Here is a 12,240-nt window from a genome sequence, read left to right on the forward strand (position 1 = left end):
GTTATCCGGAGGCTAAGTGTCCGGCAAGCTCGAGCCACCGGCAAAAATCAGGAGCCGTTTTGTTAGGTTTTTTTTCTTCTCGTGGCTTTTTTTTCTTCTCGTGGCTTTTTTTTTCCAACAGTCAGGCTCTGGAAAGTCTCTCTGAAGCAGTTGCTAAGCTACAGAGACGCTTCCAAGGTACGGGCCGACTGTTTAGAAGCTGTTGCTAAGCAACAGTGTTTGTTATCAGATACAGAGATGAAAAGCTCCGTATGCTTCAACATTAACGCTGGTGTGTCCGGCAGTTTTGAGGGAACGGCAACAGCTCGGTCCCGTCGGTGCCGGATAGCACAAAGTTTCCTGTATAATGGGGAACAAAGAAATGGCAACCCAATTAAATACATATTTTGGTTCTGTCTTCACAAAGGAGGACACAAATAACCTCCCAGAGATGTCGGGGAACATAGGGTCTGATGAAAGGGAGGAACTGAAAGAAATCAGTATTTGTAGGGAAATGCTGTTAGGGAAATTGATGGGATTGAAGGCCGATAAATCCCCAGGGCCTGATAATCTACATCCTAGGGTACTTAAGGAAGTGGTCCTAGAAATAGTTGATGCTTTGCTGATCATCTTCCAGCATTCGATGGAATCTGGAACAGTACCCATGGATTGGAGGGTAGCTAATGTTACCCCACTATTCAAAAAAGGTGGTAGAGAGAAAACGGGGAATTATAGACATCAGTAAGCCTGACATCGGTAATGGGGAAAATGCTAGAGTCCATTATAAAAGATGTAATAGCAGAGCACTTGGAAAACAGTGACAGGATCGGACAAAGTCAACATGGATTTACAAAAGGTAAATCGTGCTTGACTAATCTACTGAATTTTTTGAAGATGTAACTGGTAAAATAGATAAGGGAGAACCAGTGGATGTGGTGTATTTGGACTTTCAGAAGGCTTTTGATAAGGTCCCGCATAAGAGATTAGCGTGTAAAGTTAAGGCACATGGGATTGGGGGCAAGGTATTGACTTGGATAGAGAACTTGTTGGCAGACAGAAAGCAAGAGTTGGAATAAACGGGTCTTTTTCCGAGTGGCAAGCAGTGACTAGTGGGGTACCGCAGGGATCGGTCCTTGGGCCCCAGCTATTCACAATATATATTAATGATCTAGACAAGGGAACTAGATGTAATATCTCCAAATTTGCAGATGACACAAAGCTGGGTGGGTGTGTGTGCGCTGTGAGGAGGGTGCCGAGAAACTCCAGGGTGATTTGGACAGGTTGGGTGATTGGGCAAAAGCATGGCAGATGCAATATAACGTGGATAAATGCGAGGTTATCCACTTTGGTGGCAAAAACAGGAAGGCAGATTATTATCTGAATGGCAATAGATTGGGAGAAGGGGAAGTGCAACGAGACCTGGGTGTCCTTGTGCACCAGTCGCTGAAGGTAAGCATGCAGGTGCAGCAGGCGGTTAAGGCAGCAAATGGCATGTTGGCCTTTGTAGCGAGAGGGTTTGAGTACAGGGACAAGGATGTCTTGCTGCAGTTGTACAGGGCCTTGGTGAGACCACACCTTGAGTATTGTGTGCAGTTTTGGTCGCCTTATCTGAGGAAGGATGTTCTTGCCATGGAGGGAGTGCAGCGAAGATTCACCAGGCTGATACCTGGGATGGCAGGAATGACGTACGAGGAGAGATTGGGTCGATTGGGCTTGTACTCGCTGGAGTTTAGAAGAATGAGAGGGGATCTCATTGAAACTTATAAAATTCTGACAGGACTGGACAGACTGGATGCAGGAAGGATGTTCCCGATGGTCGGGGAGTCCAGAACCAGGGGTCACAGTCTAAGGATAAGGGGTAGGCCATTTAGGACTGAAATGAGGAGGAATTTCTTCACCCAGAGAGTGGTGAACCTGTGGAATTCTCTACCACAGAAGGCAGTAGAGGCCAATACATTAAATATATTCAAGAAGGAGTTGGATATATTACTTAAGGCTAAAGGGATCAAGCGGTATGGGGAGAAAGCAGGGACCGGGTACTGAATTTGGATGATCAGCCATGATCGCATTGAATGGCGGAGCAGGCTCGAGGGGCCGAATGGCCTACTCCTGCTCCTATCTTCTATGTTTCTATGTTTCTATGTAACAACATTTATCAGTAAACCACAGAATATATCTTTGCTATTCATTGCTGAATCATCATGCCAGTAAAAAGAGAAATAGTGTGTAGGTGGCAGCTCATAATTATAGTATTAAATCTTTGTCCTCGCAATCCAGACAGTGATGAGTTTGAATCCAAGCCTGACTGGCATTAAAAGTTCTGCACTCTCACTGTAACATCCCACTGAATACTCTACATGAAAATACATCACTGCATTTCAAGGGAAGTAAAACAAAAGCAGCTCTGACATTCAGAAGCTCAGACTCAATGATACTGTAATAAAATTAAGTGGCTTGTAATGGTCTAACCTCCTGGTTGAATGTGGACCAACTAGTAACTAGAGGAAATAGTGAACCTCAAAAAAAATGAGAAAGAATAGTTAGTGTAAGTAGAATTAAAGTTTCGGTTCTGATGATAAGATTCTAGACCATTGACATGGATAACCAGATTTTTCCAATCTGGCTGCTAGTTGAAATTGTTACCAAGTACAGGAAACTCTTTTTTATCCGGCACCGACGGGACCGGCGTGGTGCTGGTTTATCAAAAAGTCCGGATTGCAGAGAGGTATAGTTTAAAGGTATGAGAGCTCCGTACACAGCAACAAATCCAGGCTTCCCTGTTGCTGCAGGAACCCCGGCCACAGACCAAGCATCCTTGTTGCTTAGCAATAAGTGCAGGAACCCTGGTTACACAGCCACAGGTCCAGGAACAGCCACTAATATGAAGTAAAACTTACCTGAACCTGCTCCTGAATTTTGCCGGTTAACAGAGATTTCCGGTTATTTAGGTGCCGGTAAATTGAGAGTTTCCTGTATAGTGGGCAGCGTTCCCAATAGGAATTCCAGATTAGTCCTGTGGTACGATGCATTCATGTGCCAATGTGCTGTAGCGCAAAGTGGTAGTTCAAGAGTTTGTGGCCAATATTGTTCACATGCTTATTTCCTAGTTTAAGCTGCTTCATCACGGGTAGGCAGATGCAAACAGCTCCTCACAGAAAGAGAAAACTAAAAAAAAATTAATGTGGAAGAACACAAGCTGCTCTTACGCACTTCCTAGCAGCTGACTACAGAAGACTTGGTGAGGTCTGGAAACAGGTCACCCACCTGCCCTCTCAGGAGCATACAGCACAGGTCAACCTAGAATGGAGGGTAAAATGATTTCTCTTCTTTAAAAAATGGAGGGGGAAAATGTGAAATTAATGTTGAAGGATTAAAGTTTATTTCCAACAGAAACTAAAGGAATTCTTACTGCAGATTATTTTATACTGATTATTACAGCCTTGTATTTTCATCTTGATTTCAAAAATTGATTTATGAAATACTTTAAAAAAAAAGTTAGCAAAAGTTACATTTGGCAGTGAAATAATACAAGTAAAGAAATGCCAAACAGACAGAAAGAACATGAAAAACAGACTGCTAGATAAACCCAGTTCTGATGAAGGGTCATTGACCTGAAATGTTAACTGTTTCTCTCTCCACAGATGCTGCCTGACCTGCTGAGTATTTCCAGCATTTTCTGTTTTTATTTCAGATTTTCAGCATCCTCAGTATATGCTTTTGTTTCTGCTAGATTAAACTCCTCGGTGAAGAAGAAACGTCCTTCGTCAAAGAAGCTGTCAGGAAGCCATTATATTATTACTTTAGTAACTTGTTCCTGTATAATATAAACCCTCCTTCAAAATGTAAACATGGCTTGGTAAGTTTGAAATATATTCTTAAAATGTTAATTTAAGTTGATACTAGCAGAGGTGAAATGAGCTAACAGAATTTTAGATGTAATTCAGTGAATCTTTAAATATATATAGTGCGTCTTTGCATTTCAGTCCACTATTTAAACAAATACCTGGTCTGGCCTATATGTGACTCCAGACCCACAGCAATGTGGTTGACTCTTAACTGCCCTCTGAAATGGCCTAGCAAACCACTCAGTTGTAACAAACCGCTACGAAAAACAATAATAAGGATAAAACCAGACAGACCACCCAGCATCGACCTCAGCACCGGCTAAGGACACGACAATGGCAGACCCAGCCCAGTCGACCCTGCAAAGTCCTCCTCACGAACATCTGGGGAGCAACAGCCTGACATGGTCATACTCACAGAATTATACCTTTCAGCCAATGTCTCAAGCTCCTCCATTACCATCCCTGGGAATGTCCTGTCCCACCAACAGGACAGACCCACCAGAGGTGGCGGCACAGTGGTATACAGTTGGGAGGGAGTGGCCCTGGGAAACCGCATGGCTTCAGGTCAAGCATGGGCAAGGAAACCTCCTGCTGATTACCAGCTCCCTCCCTCAGATGTGAGTTCAAATCCCACCACGGCAGCTGGGGAATTTAAATTCAGTTAAGTAAATACATCTTTAGAGAAGGAAATCTGCCATTTGCAACCATCTTCAGCCAGAAGTGCTGAGTGGATGATCCATATCGGCTTCCTCCTGAGGTCCCCACCATCACAGAAGCCAGTCTTCAGCCAATTCGATTCACTCCACATGATATCAAAAAACGGCTGAGCGCACTGGATGCAGCAAAGGCTATGGGCCCCAACAACTTCCCAGATGTAGTGCTGAAGACTTGTGCTCCAGAGCTAGCCGCACCTCTAGCCAAGCTGTTCCAGTACAGCTACAACACTGGCATCTACCCAACAATGTGGAAAACTGCCAGGTATGTCCTGTCCACAAAAAGCAGGACAAATCCAATCCGGCCAATTACCACCTCATCAGTCTACTCTCAATCATCAGCAAAGTGAAGGAAGGTGTCGTTGACAGTGCTTTCAAGCAGCACTTACTCATCAATAACCTACACACCGACGCTCAGTTTGGGTTCCTTCAGGACCACTCGGCTCCAGACCTCATTACAGCCTTGGTCCAAACATGGACAAAGGAGCTGAATTCCGGAGGTGAGGGGAGAGTGACTGCCCTTGACATCAAGGCAGCATTTGACCGAGTGTGGCATCAACGAGCTGTAGGAAACATGTAATCCAAAAAAAAGTTGCAAGTTATAAGGTACTTAATGATTCCGTAGGAAATAGATCTGTGAGCCCACTGATTTATTGCCCAGAAAGAATTCCAATCACATCAAATAAGAACAGAGAGAGAGGCCTTAGGTCAACACAAAGTACAAGCAGGCCTTCCAAACAGACATAGCAAGTCTGATAAGGGAGACAGGGAACCAGTCAGCCGAATAAGCAAAACACCCTTAACCATAATAAAACATCCAACACAAAAAGAAATAACTGAAATCCAGCTCGGAGAATAATATGGTCAGGGAGGTACCTTTGCCCTGGTAATAAAAGACGTGAGGTGGATGGAAAATGATAGACATCTGTGATCCCAGCCCACCAAAATAAGATATAAAAATAGGGCAGAAAGAGAGAAGTTAGCTGTTAAGAAAAAGGCTTCCTTGGAGTGGATGCAATGCTAGATTCGGCTTTACACTCTGATCAGGCTCGACCCTGGAGGTGGCTGACGGCCTAACACCTCTGACAGCTCAAGGAGAGACCCAACAGAAATGACCGTTGTGGCAGACAGAGACTCCTGTCAACACTCATCGACGTCCGTCCGTCCATCTGTCCGGTCATCTCGAGCCATTCGTTCCGCAGGGCCGCAGATCGCCCTCATCTGTCATGGGTTATATGTCTACTGTATCTATTTCAATCGCATGTAGTAATATTTGATTATGCTTAAACTGTAGCGCTCTAATAAAAAGTCTTACAACTCCAAAGACCCTTTGGGTAATCTGTGTGTGTGATCTGTTCCTCGGGGCAGTGTCCTAGGCCCAGCCATCTTCACCTGCTTCATCAATGACCTTCGCTCCAACATAAGATCAAGAGTGGGGGTGTTCGCTGAGGATTGTAGTGTTCAACTCCTCAGATAATGAAAGAGACCATGCCCGCATGCAGCAAGACCTGGATGACATTCAGGCTAGGGCTGATAAGTGGCAAGTAACATTCGTGCCACACAAGTGCCTGGCAATGACTATCTCCAACAAGAGAGAGTCTAACCACCACCCCTTGACATGCAACAGCATTACCATCACCGAATCCCCCACCATCAACATCCTGGGGGTTACTATTGACCAGAAACTTAACTGGACCAGCCACATAAATACTGTGGCAACAAGAGCAGGTCAGGGGCTGGGTATTCTGCATAAGTGTCTCACCTTCTGACTCCCCAAAGCCTTTCCACCATCTACAAGGCAGGAGTGTGATGGAATACTCTCCACTTGCCTGGATGAGTGCAGCTCCAACAACACTCAAGAAGCTCAACACCATCCAGGACAAAGCAGCCCGCTTGATTGGCACCGTGGCTGCAGTGTGTACCATCTACAAGATGCACTGTAGCAACTCGACAAGGCTTCTTCGGCAGCACCTCCCAAACCTGCGACTTCTACCACCTAGAAGGACAAGGGCAGCAGACACATGGGAACACCATCACCTGCAAGTTCCCCTCCAAGTTACACACTATCCTGATTTGGAAATATATCGCCGTTCCTTCATCGTCACTGAGTCAAAATCCTGGAACTCCCTCTGCAACAGCACTGTGGGAGTACCTTCACCACAAGGACTGCAGCAGTTCAAGAAGACGGCTCACCATCACATTCTTAAGGGCAATTAGAGATGGGCAATAAATGCTGGTGTTTCCATTGACGCCCACATCCCATGAACAAATAAAAAAAAAGGTGGTGGATGCCCTCATGCCCCCTACCGAGTCTCCTGTCATCCCCTTTGAGGGGCTCCAGGAATTTTTGGTTGGTTGCTTGGGTCGTCGCAATAAAGTCCAGCTGGCCCTCAAAAGATGGTCGGAGCTGGCACTGCTCATCAGCCCCATCTGCTCAGCTGCCAAGAACCTGAGCGTGGGCAAGGGCATGAACCAGAATGACCTGCGCCAGCTCAAGGCATTCCTCACTGGGCTGCTGAGGGAGTGGACTGTAATGAGAGACTCCGCTCCCTCCCCACTGTCGGTTAAGTAGAGGTTGCATTATTAACTTCTTGCTCCTTACGGAAGGGAAGTATACGGTGCACTTCCTGCATGAAACCCACATCGTTCTGGGAGACAAGGCTACACGGCTCCTGGAATGGCAAGGAGGGGTCTGCATGAGCCAGCTCTCTACCACTTCTTGCAGGGCAGCTACCTTGCTGGCCCCACGTTTTCGGCCGGAGATCTTAGGAATCAAGGAGCTTGTGCCAGGCCGCTTGCTTCAGCTCACTCTTTGCCTGAGGAACCTAGTGAACATGTATGCTCCCCGGACCGGTGCTCAGCAAGTGCTGTTCAGCACCATTCGAGACTCGTCAGATACTGACGCAGTCCGTGTCCATATGCAGCAAGACCTGGACAACATTCAGACTTGGGCTGACAAGTGGCAAGTAACATTCGCACCACACAAGTGCCAGGCAATGACCATCTCCAACAAGCGTGACTCTAACCATCTCCCCTTGACATTCAATGGCATTACCATCGCTGAATCCCCCACTATCAACATCCTGGGGGGTTACCATTGATCAGAAACTGAACTGGACCAGCCATATAAATACTGTGGCTACAAGAGCAGGCCAGAGGCTGGGAATTCTGCGGCGAGTGTCTCACCTCCTGACTCCCCAAAGCCTTTCCACCATCTACAAGGCACAAGTCAGGAGTGTGATGGAATACTCTCCACTTGCCTGGATGAGTGCAGCTCCAACAACACTCAAGAAGCTCGACACCATTCAGGATAAAGCAGCCCGCTTGATTGGCACTCCCTCCACCACTGGCGCACTGTGGCTGCAGTGTGTACCATCTACAAGATGCACTGCAGCAACTCGCCAAAGCTCCTTCAACAGCACCTTCCAAACCCGCGACCTCTACCACTTAGAAGGACAAGGGCAGCAGACGCATGGGAACATCACCACCTACAAGTTCCCCTCCAAGCCACACACCATCCTGACTTGGACCTGTATCGCCGTTCCTTCACTGTCGCTGGGCCAAAATCCTGGAACTCCCTTCCTAATAGCATTGTGGGTGTACCTACACCATATGGACTGCAGCGGTTCAAGGCGGCGGCTCACCACCATCTTCTCAAGGACAATTAGGGATGGGCACTAAATGCAGGCCTAGCCAGCGACGCCCACATCCCATCAATGAATTTTTTAAAAAGTGCGCTTCATTGAAGAAGTCTCCGCTCTTTTAGGCTCCATCGACGGCGATGAGTGCATTATCCTCGGGGTGGCGGGGGTGGGGAGATTTCAACTGCACCCTCGAGGCGAGGGACCGCTCTCGTGCTCTGCGCAGCATGGCGACGATGGGGAATTTGAGGGACCTGGTCAGGTCATTTGACTTGGTGGACGACTGGCGCAATCTCCATCCTGACTCCAGCGCCTTCACTCATGCGAAGTCTGGAGGAGGAAGGTCCAGAAACTACCGCCTTTACATTTCCCGGGCGTACATCTCCCGCGTTCTGGCAGCTTCCGTGCGGCTGGTGCCGTGCACAGACCACCACCTCGTGTGGGCGTTGGTGGGGTCCGCGTACTGGCATTTTAACAACCTGTTGCTAGAGGTCGAGCGGTTCCGGGAATTGTTCCATCGATTCTGGGCCGACTGGAGAAGGAAGTCAGGGGGCTTCCCCTCCTTGAGGCTTGGTGGGACGTGGGCAAAGCTCACGTCCATTTCTTCTGTCAGGAGTAGGCTAGGGGGTCGACCAAGAGATGGAAACCCTGGGTCGGGCGGTTGGAGGAGGAGGTGCTCGACCTAGAGTCCCATCTCGGTTCAGTCATCCAAGATCTGGTCCTGCGCAAGGTATACGTAGAGAAGAAGGACCTGCAGCCCGTCAGGTCCCGAGGTGCGTACTTGAGGTCGTAGGTCCAATTCCTCCGGGACCTGGACCGCGGCTTCCCCCCTCTCCTCGCTGGAAAAAAGACAGGGGGTCCGTAAGCAGCTCTTGGGGCTGCTGGCCTGATGACAGATCCCTGGTCTTGGATCCGGAGGGCATCAGTGCTGAGGCCCGTGCCTATTACGGTTCTCTGTTCTCTCCGGATTTGTCGAAAGAGGATACGAGCAGAGTTCTGTGGAAGGACCTGCCAAAGGTCAGCCCAGAGGGCGCCGAACCGCTTGATGCTCCGCTAAGCCTGGCAGAGCTGACCAGTGCCCTCAGCCAACTCTTGAGGGGCAAGTCCCTAGGGCTGGACTGGCTGACCGTGGAGTTCCACAGGGCACTGTGGGACGTCCCGGGGGGCAACAATGCGCGGTTCCTGGGGTAAAGTTTGGCGACTGGGGATATGCCCTTCTCTTGGCCCAGGGCAGTCATCATCCTGCTGCCCAAGAAGGGTGATCTCCGCTTACTTAAGAACTCGCACCCAGTCTCCCTTCTCAGCACGAATTACAAGATCATTGCCAGGGGAATGTCTGCTCGTCTTGGCACCGTGTTGGCCCACATGATCTACCCCGACCATTCCTACACGGTCCCGGGACAGACCATCCATGACAACATCCATTTGGTCTGGGACCTGGGTCCACCATTCTGAGGGCTGGTCTGTCGGTCACCTTGCTTTCCCTGGATCAGGAGAAGGCGTTCGACAGGCTGGATCACGTGTACCTCTCGGGGACTGTGTGTGCATTCAGGTTCAGGATGCATTTTGTCGCCCGGATACGACTTCTGTACACTGCCGCAGAGTGTCTCATTAAAGTTAACGGGGCTTTGATGGCACCCCTTCGCTTTGCCAGTTATATGCCATCTCCTCTACCTGGGAGTCTATCTTAGCCCTGCCGAGGAAGCCTGGCCGGCGAACTGGCAAGAACTGGAGGCCAAAGTCACCACTCGCCTCGGGCGCAGGACAGGATTGCTCAGAGTGCTGTCCTACAGGGGTCAAATGTTGGTCATAAATCAGCTGGTGGCCGCTATGCTGTGATCCCTCCCAGAGTTTGTTGACAAGATACAGAAGAAGCTTGTTGACTTCTTCTGGGACGAGAGGAAGCATTGGGTCTCTGCCGTTGTTCTGCTTCTCCCGCTTAGGGAGGGTGGTCAGGCACTGGTGTGCGTGCGTACCCAGGCTGTGACTTTCCATCTTCAGACCCTGCAGATATACTTGTACGTTGAGGATCCTCCCAAATGTTGTGCGCTGGCGATGTATTTCTTCCGCCAGCTGCACGGCCTCAATTATGACACGCATCTCCGGTTTATAGAATTAGGGTGTAGTCATGCCTCCTTGCAGGAGCTGCCTGTCTTTTACCAGGAACTGAACAAGATCTGGAACACTGTCGCCTCCAGCCAGAATTCTCCCTGGTCAGGAGTGGCGGCTATCCTCCGCGAGCCACTGCTCAGGAATCCGCACCTCCACGATCGTGGTTCCAGATGGCTGACGGAGGGAAGGGCCCTGGCTGGCAAGGTGACCAGATTCAGGGGCGCACTGGATGGTGGAGGAGCGGGCTGGATGTCCAGAGGAGCTGGCATAGCACGTCATGGCACGGCATCTGGTCCGCGGCCAAAGCCATCGAGACGCTGAAAGAGGCACTCGGCCCTGACTCCAATAGATGTGTCGAGGAGGCTCAAGGGTCTGGAGCGATCCTTTCCGAGCTGACCCCCGTTCGGACAGATGGAATTTCTCACTGGCGCCAGGCCCTGAAACTTCCCTCGGGAGTTGGCGCCTCACAGCTTGAGCCGTCTCTTGGAGATCCCTTCCACGCCTTGGCACTCTGCACAGAGGGGTTTCCTGAACGGGCTGCTCTTGCACACTTTCCACTTTGTCTTCCTTGACTGCCGTCCGCACCACCTTGCATTCCAGAGGAGGTGGGGGTCCCCAATGGAGGGCTCTCTATGCGGGAGTCCTCCCCTTTTCAATTGGGGACTTAACATGGGGGGGGGGGCGGGGTTGCATGGAGCAGTCATGTACAACAAAATTTTAAGTAGGTTCACTGACACCCAGGTTGCCTGCAATTTCTGCAGCCTGGAGGAGTCTGTGTTCCATGTATACATTGAGTGTGAGATGTTGCAGCCCCTCTTCCAATTTGTGAAGGGGCTGCTCCTCGATTTTTGGTTGCACTTCAGTCCCACGCTCCTGATCCTTGGGCACCTGGTGCAGGGGAGCGGGCAGATCGGAGGATCTCCTTGTTGGACTGTTCCTGGGCTTGGCCAAGGTGGCCATTAATAGGTCCAAGCAGCGGGCGGTCGAGGGGGTCGTTCAGCCTGACAGCCTGCCTCTCTACCGTGGTTATGTTTGCGCCCGGGTGTTCCTGGAGATGGAGTACACAGTGTCTGCCGGTACGCTTGAGGCCTTCTGTGACCGGTGGGCACCGCAGGGACTGGAGTGTTTCATCTCCCCCAGAAGCCAAATTTTGATTTGATTTGATTTGTTAAGTTTAATTTAAATTTGGTTTAACTTGTGGTTTATTGGTTGTGCCCCATTAAGAGGGGGCACTTGCTTACTGTCTTATTGGTGATGGCACCAGCCATCAATCACCGAATTTCAACATAGAAGGTGTAAGCAACTAAAGACTAGGCTCCAATATTCTATCCTTCACCTGGCTATCTGACTTTTTACAACCATCATCATCTGTGTGCTGTAACCTTTCAACGCACAACTACACCAGCAAACTATTCAAAATACATTTCAGATATGGACTGAGTACTGAGGTGACATGGAATGGATTCTTATTTTTGATATAGGACAGCTCAAAAAGATGACATTAATCTTCACTGAGCTGAATTGTAATGAGTACTGGGAAGGTGAAGGATGGCACTTTAGGACAGCATTTTAATATGGGGTTGCACACCCCACTAAATATTACATCCCACTGAAATACACACACAAATATGGAAGATACAGGGTGGAATCCATTTACATTATAAAGCTACAGGATTTACAAACGTTATTTTCCCACTGCAAACTGAATTATCGTTTTTATGTCTTGTTATTTGAAAATATTAATGGGCCAGAAATTCGGGTCCCCATGGGTGAGTACGCGCTGTGTACTCACCCGTAAGGCCAACGGAAGTGCCGGTTTTGCGCATGCACTGGAAACCAGAACTTCCATTCCCTTGAAGGAAGGGGTTCGGAGGTCAAACGCATGCGCCGGAGAGGCAGCGCGTAGACCTGGAACTTCTGCTTTTTTCACAGGTTTTTCAGTGCGGGTAA

The 12,240-nt window shown here is 49.0% G+C and overlaps 1 protein-coding gene across 16 annotated transcripts in view; it reads right to left on the minus strand.

The window, feature by feature from the left end:
* asxl2 (ASXL transcriptional regulator 2) overlaps positions 1 to 12,240 on the minus strand; it is a 291,236-nt gene that overhangs the window by 27,135 nt on the left and 251,861 nt on the right. The window lies entirely within an intron of this gene.

This window comes from Somniosus microcephalus, chromosome 9 (genome assembly GCF_052327205.1).
Source record: "Somniosus microcephalus isolate GS21.2 chromosome 9, FLI_Smic_1.0, whole genome shotgun sequence".
Lineage (NCBI taxonomy): Eukaryota > Metazoa > Chordata > Chondrichthyes > Squaliformes > Somniosidae > Somniosus > Somniosus microcephalus.